This window comes from Cebus imitator, unplaced genomic scaffold (genome assembly GCF_001604975.1).
Source record: "Cebus imitator isolate Cc_AM_T3 unplaced genomic scaffold, Cebus_imitator-1.0 Scaffold22, whole genome shotgun sequence".
In the NCBI taxonomy this organism is placed as follows: domain Eukaryota; kingdom Metazoa; phylum Chordata; class Mammalia; order Primates; family Cebidae; genus Cebus; species Cebus imitator.
Genome location: NW_016107337.1, coordinates 4,580,973 through 4,595,098, shown reverse-complemented (window position 1 = coordinate 4,595,098; position 14,126 = coordinate 4,580,973). Strand labels below are relative to the sequence as shown.

Sequence of the window (14,126 nt, the reverse complement as noted above, 5' to 3'; positions counted from 1 at the left end):
AGTGTTTTAGTCGGAGCCGAAGGCCTCCAGCCTAGTCCTTAAAGAATTACAGCTCTTGAAGAATTTGTCTAGCAGGCTTTCTGGTTTTTGCCGGAAAGCCCCTACCCCCCCAAAAAAATAATACCTGCGGCCGGGCGCTGTTGCTCACGCCTATAATGCCCCGTAATGCCCTTTGGTAGGTCGAGGCGGGCGGATCACCTGAGGTCAGTAGTCCCGACAGCAGCCTGACCAACATGGAGAAACCCTGTCTCTACTAAAAATATAAAATTAGTCGGTCTTGGTGGCGCATGCCTGTCCTGTGATCCGAGCTACTCGGGCGGCTGAGGCAGGAGAATCGCTTGAACCCGGGAGGCGGAGGTTATGGTGAACCGAGATCGCACCATTTCACTCTAGCTTGGGCAACAACAGTGAAACTCCGTCTCAAAAAAAAAAAAAAGAAAGAAAAAAGAAATACTCACCTGCCATTCTGAAATATTGCGTACCGCAGTTTCCTGCGTGCGGCCACGAAAATCCGCAGCGGGTTTACAGGAATTGTCTATTTTTTTAAAAAAATAATATAACTCCAGAAACCAGCACAGTGCCTGGCACACGGTGTTGCAATAATCAAGCAAAAGAGACAGACATGGGTTATCCAAGTCCTGAGCCGTCCCTCAACCAGTTTTACTTGATTATATAGTGTAACATACATGCCCCTTGCAAAACAGTAATTAGGTTTTTTTTAAAAGTAAATATTTCTTTATCTTGTTACCTTTTTCTTTCTTTAAAATTCTGGTAGGGAGAAAAAAAAAAGTCTTTTTTTTTTTTTTTAAAGCCTTACCTACTGAGCCCTTGAATGTGTACTGAACCTTACAGAGTTCCTCAGAGAACCCAGATTCATTTAACATAACTACCTGAAGAAAGCTTATGGCATTCCACTGGGATGTAAGGGAGTATCAGGTGCCTGGTGAGCCACTGCAGAGGTACTGAAGGAAGGCTCTTCTGGGTGAGGTACACATGAATGCCATTCCACCAATGTGATGCCAGGCACCATTCAGAGTGAATGGGTGACAATCACCTGCACTCATGACAGGAACTAGAGAAGTATTCTATGCCTCCTATATACTTTTGGGAATCCCAATCAGTAATCATTGAGGAAGGGGGAAGGGTGACACTGGGAAAGAGGAATTATTACTTCAGCATTTGCTCTTGAGTCTATTTAAGATTTCCATCTCAGAATTGCTTGGGTCTCTGGAGACTTTAGATTTTAAAGCTGGAAGCAACCTATGCTGTCATCTGACAATCCCAGACTCCATAGCTTTTCTTTTATTAAGAGGAGAAAAACAGTTTGTAGACGTTAAATGATTGGCTCAAATTAGTGGATGAACCAGGACAAAAAAATGCAAGTACTAAAGACTTCTGGTGTTCTTGGATCTAGGGACCAATGGCTTACCTAGGTTTTACGTTTATTTAAGTTGATCAGGTCATTCGATAACAGACTTTCTAGAATTTTACTAGGTGTTTGGAATGCTCTAGATAGGTGGCAAATATATGTTTTATCAGTCCAATCATTATGGATCTATGTTTACTTTTTCAGTTCTTGTACACTTCATGGAACATCTGATGATTTAGAGTAGTCAAGACTGCAGTTGCTACCTCTGCTATCTCTGTTTAGTCTCCTTAGCTGATTTCTTCTCTAGGTGCTACTTAAACATATTTATTTCACTCTGTTTATGTCTTTGGTCCACTTACCAATTTACATCCTCATACAAGTGAAATTCCCATAGCTTCTATATTAAAGACTCTCATAACTCATGTTCTCAGCCCTGAGAACATTTGACCAAACATGAGGTAGCTATTTCCAACTGTCTGATTGATCTATCTATGTACAGTCATTTGTCATGGTGTATTAAGTCCAAAATGGGATCCCTTGGTAGCAAAGGCAGCCTACCACATACTTGTTTCATTCAACCAATCTTAGATTCATCCTCCACCTCTCCTTTTTTACTTCTTGTGGAAGTGGCCATTAAACACTATCAATTCTCCCTCAGAAATGTCACTTAGGCCTGGCCTGGTGGCTCATGCCTGTAATCCCAGCACTTTGGGAGGCCAAGGTGGGCGGATCACCTGAGGTCGGGAGTTTGAGACCAGCCTGACCAACATGGAGAAACCCCATCTCTACTTAGAATACAAAATTAGCTGGGCATGGTGGTGCATGGCTGTAATCCCAGCTACTGGGGAGGCTGAGGCAGGAGAATCGCTTGAACCCAGGAGGCAGAGGTTGCAGTGAGCTGAGATGGTGCCATTATACTTCAGCGTGGGCAACAAGAGTGAAACTCCATCTCAAAAAGAAAAAAAAATGTCTCTTAAACCTGAACTCTTTGATTTCTCTGGTTATTTTTTCCCTCAAAACAGTATCTTGCCTAAGATATTCCATTGGTTCCCCATTATTCACAAGATTACTTTGCTTGCCTAATAAGCCTTTCCACGATCTGACCTCAATCCCTCTCCAGCCTCAGCAATAATCACTTCCCCACAGACTCCCTGCTCTCCAACCATTTCCTGAATATGCCTTTTAGTTCTGTAATGTATTCATACTTTTGCACATGCCTTTCATTTCCGCTAGAATGTTCTCTATACTAGGGTTTCTCAAATGTTCTTGAAAATAAGAATCAGGCAGTGTGCTTGTTAATAAATACAGCTGCCCCAGGAATCCAAGTTCACCAAGTCCACTGATGTTTTTGACCACAGTGGGACACTGATCATGCATACATATGAACCTGAAATATCCAGGCTCCATGACAATTTCACCATAGAAAGAAAAATAAAATAGCCAATTTTTTTGTTTGTTTATTTTTTGAGAGGGAGTCTGGCTCCATCACCAGGCTGGAGTGCAGTGGGTGATCTCGGCTCACTGCAACCTCCACCTCCTGGGTTCAAGTGATTCTCCTGCCTCAGCCTCCCGAGTAACTGGGACTACAGGCGCATACCACCATGCCCAGTATAATTTTTTATACTTTTAGTAGAGATGGGGTTTCATGGTGTTGGCCAGGATGGTCTTAGTCTCCTGACCTTGTGACCTGCCCACCTCAGCCTCCCAAAGTGCTGGGATTACAGGTGTGGGTCACTGCACCCGGCCTACATACTTTTCTTACGATCACTAACCAGAGCCTATTATAATTTACTTGATCCTCCCCTTATCCCCCAGCTTATCCCCCACCAATTTTTTTTCAGTGGCTTCTATTAGCTACAAAATAAAATCTGCACTCAAGTCAATTCAGCAAATGTTTTGGGCATCTACTCCATATCAGATGCTATGTTATGTCTGATACAGAATTGAATAAGATAGGTTCTCTGACCTCAAGGAGCTCACATAGTCTAGGAAGAATTGTCTCTGCTTGGCATTTAAAGTCTCAAACCTTGGCCTGACCTTTCACTCACTGTCTCTCAAATGCTTCTTCACACTCTGTGTTCCTCATAGCCGTAGGCTCTTTGCACAAGCTATTTCTTCTACCTGGAATGCTCTTCCCTCCCCTATTTCAACTAGTTTCCTGTTAGCTTTTCATCTATCTGTTACCTCAGGTATCCTTTCCTTAAAAATTATTTTGTTCTCTCTGACTAGAACAAATCCTGCTGTTATTACATTCATTTTGTATCTTCTTCAAAGCATTTGTCAAAGACTCAATTTTGCATGTTTATGTGGTTATTTGATTAATATTTGTTTCCCCGCCTAAGCTGTAATCTCCACAAAGACAAGAAAGCGTGTCTGTTTTTTGCTGTCCATTATTATAATTGACCTGAGGCTACTTTTCAGATGTTAAATATTTATGGAAAAAATAAGTGAAAAAAATATTCTTAAAAAAAATTTTTTTTATTATACTTTTAAGTTATATGGTAACTATGCAGAACGTGCAGGATAGTTACATAGGTATACTCATGCCGTGGTGGTTTGCTGCATCCATACCCACCCCTGTCATCTATATTAGGTATTTCTCCTAATGTTATTCCTCTCCAGTTCCCCCACCCCCTGCTCTCTTTCCCCTGGCTTCCTACTCCCCAACAGGCCCTGGTTTGTGATGCTACCCTTCCTGTTTCCATGTGTTCTCGTTGTTCATATTATTAATTATCTTATGCACTGGCCAACTGTAATTACTATAGATTTCATATACATGTCCCTGTCTGACTTTCCTCTGTGTCTTTGAGCTTGTCTTTCTGCCATGGAATATCTTTTTTTTTTTTTTTTTTTTTTGAGACAGAGTTTCGCTCCTGTTACCCAGGCTGGAGTGCAATGGCGCGATCTCGGCTCACCGCAACCTCCGCCTCCTGGGTTCAGGCAATTCTCCTGCCTCAGCCTCCTGAGTAGCTGGGATTACAGGCACGCGCCACCTTGCCCAGCTGATTTTTTGTATTTTTAGTAGAGACGGGGTTTCACCATGTTGACCAGGATGGTCTCGATCTCTTGACCTTGTGATCCACCCGCCTCGGCCTCCCAAAGTGCTGGGATTACAGGCTTAAGCCACCGCGCCCGGCCCGGAATGTCTTTTTTTCTATCTATACAAACCAAATTCCGACCCGTCCTTGAGGGTAAAATTTAAATTTCATCTCCTCTCCAAGGCTTTCCTTCATTCCTCTCAGTATGAAGTAGTCACTCCTTCTTTTGGACTCCTATTATATTTTTTTCTGTACCTTTCTATTAGTTATTACAAACTTCATTATAATTATTCTTATGCATATCTTCTCCCTCACTAGGCTATAACCTCTTTGATGGTTGAATTGACATTTTGTTCATTACTGTAAGCCTTTCAATCTACCATGATGCCATTAGACCTCATAATAAACATTTGATGTAAATCTGTGAAATAATAAACTGAAATTTAGATTTTTGCTTTATATCTTATGAGGACAGAGTAATTTTTTTTTCGTTTTAGAGTGGAAAAGTGATCACACAATCTAATCATCTGAAAGAATAATGTTGCTATGTAATGGAGGGACTATGAATGCAGGAGAAATATACAAGAATGCTCATGGCAGTGCTATTTGTTACAGCCCAAGCTAAAAATAAACCAAATGCAAACTAATAGTAGAAAAGATAAGCAAATCGTGCTATAGCCAAATAATGTCATATTTTACCTGAATGAAAATGAATTAACTACAACTGCACACAATAACACTGATAAAACTTAAAAATATAATACTGTGTGGAAAAACAAAACCCAAAAGAATGCATACTATGTCATTCCATTTATAGTGTTCAAAAGAGGCTTTATTCAATTATATTGTTTAGGGATAGAGACATATAGGTGGTATACCTATAAGGAAAAGTCAAGACAACAGTTACCATGGAATACAGAAGTATGAGTACCTGTGGCGGTGACGAAGAAGGTTTTGATCAGGAAGGGATACAGGAAGGGATACAGGGTTTTGATCAGGAAGGGATACAGGTTTTGATCAGGAAGGCAGTGGAGGCTTCCGTGATGTTGGCAATGCCCTATTTTGTGACCTAGTTCGTTATTATATAGATATTCATTGTAAAACTCTGTCTATATGTTTATGCACTTTTCTACAGATTTTTTATGTTTTGCAGTAAAAAATGTTTCTTTAAAGGTAATGTGACAGAAATGAGAAATTATCTTAATTAAGGGTTGACACGCTTAGGCGAAGCAATAGGGAATTACATGTGACTCCACTTAATGTGCTAAGGATGTTACAAACTCACTCATGACATATATTTGGAATACTGATGTCCTATTTTATTTTTTAATTGGTTACAATAGAAATTAACTCTGGCTTGAATTTTCTGGCATTACCAAAAGAACATAAACTTAGCTGGGCGTTGTGGCTCATGTCTGTAATCTCAGAACTTTGGGAGACTGAGGCAGGCGGATCACCTGAGATCAGGAGTTCGAGACCAGCCTGACCAACATGGTGAAACCCCATCTTTACTAAAAATACAAAATTAGCCGGGCGTGGTGGCGCATGCCACTAATCCCAGCTACTTGGGAGGCAGAGACAGGAGAATCACTTGAACCCAGGAGGCAGAGGTTGTAGTGAGCCGAGAGCACCACTGCACTTCACCCTGGGCAATAGAATGAGACTCCATCTCAAAAAAAAAAACAAAAAAAGGCATAAACTTAGTCTCTGTAGTTATCCTCAGTGACTACCCTTTAATAAAAGTTATGATTGCTGAAGGACATTTAAAAATTAAAATTAAGAGGAGAAAAATGCCTAATGTGTTGTCATACATTTGAAAAGAAGCCAGTGATTTTATATTAAAATTCCATATTGTAGAGCTTATTTGCTATAAGTTATATTATGTATAGATTTTAAATTCTTCACATGAAAAATTTCTGCTAAATATAATATTAGTAAATGTGGATAAAATAGCATAGTTGTTAATTGAGGTTATTATCCCTTAATATGAAATTTTAAAAGTATTATGAACTAGCAGGTGTGAGTCTGAATTATAGGTCAGCAAATATCTCTCTTTCCATCCCACTGAGGGCAGGGTGTACTTTGCCACCTCCTTAATTTTGAGCTTAGCCATGTAACTTGCCTTGATCTATAGAACACTGGCCAATTTGACCCAGGTAGAGGCCTTACATGAGGTTTGGCTTGATCCTTATACTCTAGTGCTCCATCATGAGAAGAACATGAGGCAAGTAGCAAGTGCCCTTCAATCTGGGCCCTAGAATGAACACATGTGGAATACACCTGAACCCAGCCCACAACCTGGAAGCAAGTTCAGTCAATCCACAGCCTGAAGAAGAGCTACCAAGCCAAGTCTTTTCTAGTCCAGCAAAATCTCATTTGCCTGCAGGTCTGTGAGTATGAGTATAAATCCTTTTGTTGTATGTCCTGAGGTTTTGGGGTGTATTGTTATACAGCATTATCATGGCAATATCTGACTCATATATAAGCAATAAATAAAACAAATAAAAAGTGAGATACTCCATAATTCACAGGACAGAATCATTTTCTCATCTCTGGATATCTTGCATATCATGTTCAAAATCAAATCTTGAAGATTCTAAATTTAAACTTTAATAATAACAGCTGCAATTCTTATTTTTACTTACTATGTACCAGGCACTTAAAATAATTATTTAATCTTCACAACAACACTTTTAGATACTATTATCCCCATTCTGTAGAATGGCTTATAAAAATGACTCAGCTCCTACCTCCCTCTCTCCCACATCTAAAACTACTCTCTCCTTTCATGTCCCCACTGATCTCTTAATTATTTGTACGTGCCAGTTGTCTTCCTGCCCAACTTTAGGGACCAGTCCCATAGTCTGGAATGCTTCCTCCTTTCCTCACATTTGCTTGGTTATCTCCTCATCTTTCAGCTCTCAAAGGAGGTGTCTAGAACCTGCCCCAAAATAGAGCAGGTTCTTTGTTCTATGTACAGATTTCCTATTGTTGCTTTAACAAATTAGCATCAACCTAGTGGCTTAAAACAGTACAAATTTAGGCCGGGCGTAGTGGCTTACACCTGTAATTCCAGCATCTTGGGAGGCCAAGGTGGACAGATCACCTGAGGTCAGGATTTCAAGACCAGACTGGCCAAGATGGTAAAACTCTGTCTCTACTAAAATATGAAAACATTAACCGGGCATGATGGCAGTTGCCTGTAATCCCAGCTACTTGGGAGGCTGAGGTAGGAGAATTGCTTGAACCCAGGAGGTGGAGGTCGCAGTGAGCTGAGATCATAACAATGCACTCTGGCCTGGGTTAAAGAGTGAGACATAAAAAAAAAAATTTTTTTTTAAACCACAAATATTATCTCAAAGTTCTGGAGGTCAGAAGTCCTCAAATCAATATATTGACAAGGCTGCCTCCCTTCCGAAGACTCTGGGAAGGACCCAATTCCTTGTCTTTTTCAGCTTCTAAAGTTGCCCAAATTCCTTGGCTCATGACTCCTTCCTCAGTCTTCAAAACCAGAAAGTGGCATCCTCAAATCTTTTTCTCACCAAACCCTTCCCATTCCTCCTTTTGCCACATTTGTCTCTAACCCTTCTGCCTTCCTCCTTTAAGGACCTTTGTGATGTCACTGGGCCCATTTAGATATTTCAGGATAATCTTATTTGATAAGCCTTAACTTAATCACACCTACAGAGTCTTTCTGCCATGTAAGGTGACAGAGTCACAGGTTCATTGATTATAATGTATACAACTTTGAAGGCCATTGTTTTAACCACCGTAATATACATTCTCAAACTTCTCATAGTATTTCCGTAACATTTATCACAATTTCTGAGTTTATATTTGCACGATTATTGATTAATATCTGTCTCCTCTTTGTCACTTGAGAACAAAGACTGTGTCTTATTCATTATATCTCCATCCCATTGCTCAATGCTTGGCACATGGTAAGTCTTCAAAAATATCTGTCCACTGAATTAATGAATGAACAAGTCAACACTGATATATAACTGCCCCCAATGTTGTTATACTTTCAATCAGTATTAATAAAAATATAAAATGCAGAACAAAGAACATGAATATGGTAGTTTGTTCACTGTGGTTGGCCACTCAAAACCTCTGGGAATATTTTGCTTGGCTCTGAGAACCATACTTCAAATGTGAAGGAGGCAAATTGGGGAGTATATTTAAAGGAAGGCAGCAGAATGGCAAAGGAACTAAAAACTATTACGTAAAACAGAGCATTTATAATCTAGGGGTGAAGCTGTGCAGATGAGTAAGGGTGTGAAGCAAAGGAAAACCCATTATCAAAACTACAATCCCTACTATTATCATGGCAGCAGTTTGTGTGTGTGTGTGTGTGTGTGTGTGTGTGTGTGTGTGTGTTGAAAAACGTCATTTTTTACAGCAATATTTGCCCCAACAGGTAAATTTGTAACATTTTTTCAGGCAATTATTGTTTAGAAAGATAAATATAGGAGTCCTGATAAGCATACATAAAATTATTTTGAAATAATGGCCTAAATTGCATTTTGGCACTAATGGGATATTCAAGATAATTAATCTAATTAACTATATTAAAAAATTTGATAGTACAACAGCACCTACTATTAACTTTACTCCTTGAAATTGTCACTAATGAAGAGAATCAAATATTTAAAAATATAAATTAGTTCCTAGAGTCTTTCTTTCTTTTTCTTTCTCTGTTTCATTCTCTCTCCCTCCCTCCCTTCCTTTCCTTCCTTCTTTTCTCTTTTTCTTTTTCCTTTCTTCCCTCCTTCCTTCCTTCCTTTCTTTCTTCCTTTATTTCTTTCCTTCTTTCATCCTTTTCTCCTCCCTCCCTCCCTCCCTTTCTTCTTTCCTTTCTTTTCTTTCATCTTACTCTGTCGCCCAGGATGGAGTGCAGTTGCACAATCTCAGCTCACTGCAACCACTGCCTCCCAGGTTCAAGTGATTATCCTGCCTCAGTCTCCCTTCTCATGCCTCAGCCTCCCAAGTAGCTGGGACTACAGACACGTGTCACCATGCCCAGCTAATTTTTTTTGTATTTTTGGTAGAGATGGGATTTCTCCAGGTTGGCCAGGCTGGTCTCAAATTCCTGGCCTCAAGTGATCTGCCTGCCTCAGCCTCCAAAAGTGCTGGGATTAAAGGTGTGAGCCATCTCACCCGACCGAGAGAGTGTATTTTTTATAAGAGGAAGGATTGCCTCCTCTAATATTGGGTGCGATACCTGTCCAAAGTTTTTTTTTCTTTTTCTTTTGCCCAAATTAAGGTGGGCCAGACATTTTGTGAGAGGCTTTGCATACTGGTCTCTTCTGAGATTTGAGGCTTAGAATTGTAGGTGTCTTTTTTTGGATCATCAGAATGATAACACAGATTCTTGGATCTAGAAAGTGTGTTTACAGGCCAGGCCTGGTGGCTCACGCATGTAATTCCAGCACTTTGGGAGGCTGAGGCGGGTGGATCACGAGGTCAGGAGTTCAAGACCAGCCTGACCAACATGTTGAAATCCCGTCTCTACTAAAAATACAAAAATTAGCTGGGTATGGTGGTGCACGCCTGTAATCCCAGCTACTCAGGAGGTTGAGGCAGAAGAATCACCTGAACCCAGGAAGTGGAAGTTGCAGTGAGCCGAGATTGTGCCACTGCACTCCTGCCTGGGCCACAGAGCAAGACTCCATCTCAAAAAAAAAAAAAAAAAAGGAAGAAAATGAGTTTCCAAATATTTTCATATGCTGTATCATCATTTGGATATTTTATCACTTATGTTGTATTTCTTTATTCATTAATTTATTCAACAAATATTGATAGAGTATATACAATGTGCCAGGTTCTGTTGTAGGAACTGGGAAAGTACCGGTGAAAATAAAACAAATAAAAATTCCTGTTCTCAGGGGGAGCCTTCTGGAGGTGGTAGAGAGGCAATGGAAAATAGATATTTAAAAATGCAAACCAGCATAAGATAGACAGTGGTAAGCACTGTGGAGAAAGATAAAGCTGAGAAAGAGGATTAGAGTTCTTTTGGGGTATAGAAGTGAGACAATGGGGTTGCAGTTTTTGATATGGTGGGTGGGAGAAGAATGTGATAAAGGTCTAAAGAAGGTGAAGAAGTGAATGAAATGGGTGTCTGGTGGCAAGTTTCTAGGCAGAGGAGCACCCGTGCATAGGCTCTGCAATAAGAGTATGCTTGTTGTACTCCAGCCAAAGTGAGGACACCCATGTGGCTGGAGCAGAGGGGATGAGGATGTATGGATAGGGAGACACAGGGGAAGTAAACTTAGGGGTTAGTATTATTTCATGTAGGGGCTTGAAGACATGTGTGAAGACCTTTGCTTGTAATTGGAGTGAGGTGGGAAGTCATTGGAGGTTTTTGTCTTGGTCTCTGTCTTTTTGCTATATAGGGAGACTGTAATGGGGTCAAGGTGTTTATAGGAGAGTCAGAAGTCTAGTGGGATAATCTGGGTAAGAGATGACAGTGGTTTGAAGTGTGTGTTAGCTGTATTGGTGGTAGCTAGTGGTCAGGTTTCCATCATAGTTAGAATGTGTGGGATCTGCTGATGGCTGGGATGTGGGTTAAGGTTGACTCCAAGGTTTTTGGCCTGAGCAATGGGAAGCTTGGAGTTATTAACTAAGAGGTAGAGGAGCAGGATTGAAGAGATTAGGTGTGTTTCTCAATTGGGTACAAATCTCATGTGATTGTATTCAGGTATAGTGAATCTTTAGAGGTAAAGGAAAATAAAGAAATCAACTTTAGGTAATGCAATAAGAGTGACATTGAGGTAGGGGGCTATATTTCACTTTATTTCCATTAAATGGATTACAGTTAAGTCTGATGAAACTTAGGATCCTTTTTATTTATTTATTTATTTTGAGATGGAATCTCACTCTGTTGCCCAGGCTGGAGTGCAGTGGTGTGATCTCGACTCACTGCAACCTCCGCCTCCCTGGTTCAAGAGATTCTCCTGCGTCAGCCTACCAAGTAGCTGGGATTGCAGGTGCCCACCACTACGCCCAGCTAATTTTTGTATTTTTAGTAGAGATGGGGTTTCACCATGTTGGCCAGGTTAGTCTCGAACTCCTGACCTCAGTTGATCTGCCCATCTTGGCCTCCCAAAGTGCTGGGATTACAGGCATGAGCCACCACACCTGGCCAAACCTTAGGATCTTTAACTTCTTTCTGATCGGGGATGAACAAAGGTATAAAATACATGAATAAAGAGCTATGCAGGCAAAACCCAGTCATAGGCACCATCTATCTTCATTATGAAGTAGGGCAATCAAACTTTTATTTTTGCAAAATTATAATTTTTAAAATCATAGCTACTTTTGTACTCAATTGTGATTGAGTATTATATACAATGGATATTTGGTTCTAGGAAACAGAACTGCCGATAAAAAGAATGTGTACATGCTTGTTGAGCTGCTTAATAAATAACTATTTGATGATGATTCTGCAGTATGTTTAAAGGGCAATCCTTCTTCTATTGCTTCAGAGAGTTCATTTGGCATTCTAAAAACGGACGTAATTTCAAGGGGTGGCCAAAATGTATCAATTAGCCTGACAGCTAGGTCTTTTTAACAGATCTATAAATTTCCAATTTCCTTTGCCCTCTTAACCATGGTAAATCATCCTGAACAAGATCATTCTTTTGAACAACAGCCTCCTTATTAGCTGAGATCAACTGAGATTAGAAAATGAAGAATATGCTAGATGCTAAGAACTCTTTATGAAACCGCATTTATAGGATGAGTACTGAATGTAGATTAATATGTTATTTTCAGCTTCTAAATCACTGATTTAAAAATTTATTTTCTACATCCCATTGCTGGATTAAACACTAATATATATTTGGTTTGTTTACTTGCTTGCAAGTATTATCTTTTCCTCTTTGAGCTTATGTATTAGTGGAAAGAAATGATTTTTAATTTAAATGTATCTTGCTTTGCACACCACATGTGTTTCTGAAAGTACTATACATTAAATTGGTTACGTTGATTATTTTTTCCCATTGAATTACAAATTAATGAATAGCTTCTTTGTTTTAATGTCTGACTGATTTTCATTTGCTTTTGGAATATAATACAGGATCCTTAGCACATCACATGGACCTTATGTGATCTGGACTCTGTCTACCTTTGCAGGCAACCTTACCACACTCTCCTCTTCTGTCTCCAAGCCTTAGCAACACTGGCCTTTTCTCAACCCCTAGTACTTCAGACAAGATTTTTGCACATATTGTTTAAAATTTTAATTCTCTAACATTTCGTGCTTTGTTTTTTAAAATATAGTACACATAGTACATTACTTTCTTAATGGTTCATCTTTCTTTAGCTAGAAAGGAAGCTCCAAAAATGAATGTGTTTTTGTCTTTCTATTCACTACTGTATTACTACATCTAAAAATGATGAATAAACAAATAAATAAATTGACAAATGATTAAGGAATTCCTTATAATGGAATACAAATTTCCCTTCTCTAAAAGATAATGCCTCATAATAACCTCTTCACCCCATGTAATTTAATTAAATACTTAATGAGTTTTTCCTCTGGTCCAAACTGCGCAGAGGGAAATAACATCATGTATATAGTGAAAAGACCATGCATTTTCAAACAGAAAGATCTCTTCCACTTTTGCTGCCTGTTAAATTTGGTTAAGTATCAGTTGAGCCTTCGGTTCTTCATCTGTCAAACAGAAATAGCAATATCTATTTTGCAGGGTTATATAAGGATTTTGATAAGCATATATTTATTGATAAGCCTGACACATAGTGCTCAAAAGATGGCGGCTGTTATTACTGTCACTGGAAGATAAGCTCTTAGAAGGCAGGTTATACTTGCATTCCCTGTGCCTTATTCTGAATAAAGGCTGATTAAACAGTCTAGCAATGGGAACCATAGCAGAATACGTGCTACTTCTCAGTTCTCAAGAGCCTTAAAAATCTAATCAAGAAAATACACTCCAAAGCATATTCATAAAATATTTAGATAATAAAGAAAAAAATACTTATTACAATTTATAATACACATGAAATTAGGGCAAGATGTGTGTTACAGACCATACATGCTTTACACAGCCAGCTAGGAAATGATAGGAGGTGGTTGGCTGTAGTTACTTCGAAATGATAAGTTCACGTGTTTGTGTGTTATAAGATGTATGATGTAAGCCTCCTTTGAAAGTGTTCAATTTCTTCGGCAAAATTTTATGCTACCTATGCCAATGTTGGATAAATAGATTAACTTGCTACTTTGTGTTAGTATGATTGCAGACAAAATTGGGTTATTGATCTTGGGTATCAAGGTGAATTTGTCATAGTAATGGGCGCTTGCTTTTCTTCTTTAACAGCTGCTGGCTAATGATCACAAATAGGTTCTGATGATGTTGGGTAATGTTGGTCAAACAGTGCTGTATTGTGCAAAGCACATGGCAATGCTTGAAAACTAGAACATAGACAATTCCACTTCTTTGTAGTGTGCGTTGCCCAGGTTTGAAGTTGTATTGCATCACCCATAAGCATTACATATGGCTGTCCTTTCATCTTACCAAATTCTTTGCCAGCAGATCTAATAGATGGGACTGAGATAGCGGGCATGAACAAAAGAATGTTTCTCTGCTCCAGATACTCTTTTTTTTTTTTTGTTACTTAGGTGTCTGTATAATGGCATTTGATATAGAGCCAAACACAAGGGCAGCCCCATTTAAGGTTTTCTCTTTTTTTTTTTTTGA

At 39.3% G+C, this 14,126-nt stretch overlaps 1 non-coding gene across 1 annotated transcript; it reads left to right on the top strand.

Moving 5' to 3' along the window:
* The first annotated feature begins 41 nt into the window (after positions 1-41).
* LOC119470110 lies at positions 42-103 on the top strand. Its single transcript, XR_005198985.1, has one exon. It is a non-coding gene; the product is annotated as a U7 small nuclear RNA (small nuclear RNA).
* The last annotated feature ends 14,023 nt before the right edge of the window (positions 104-14,126 follow it).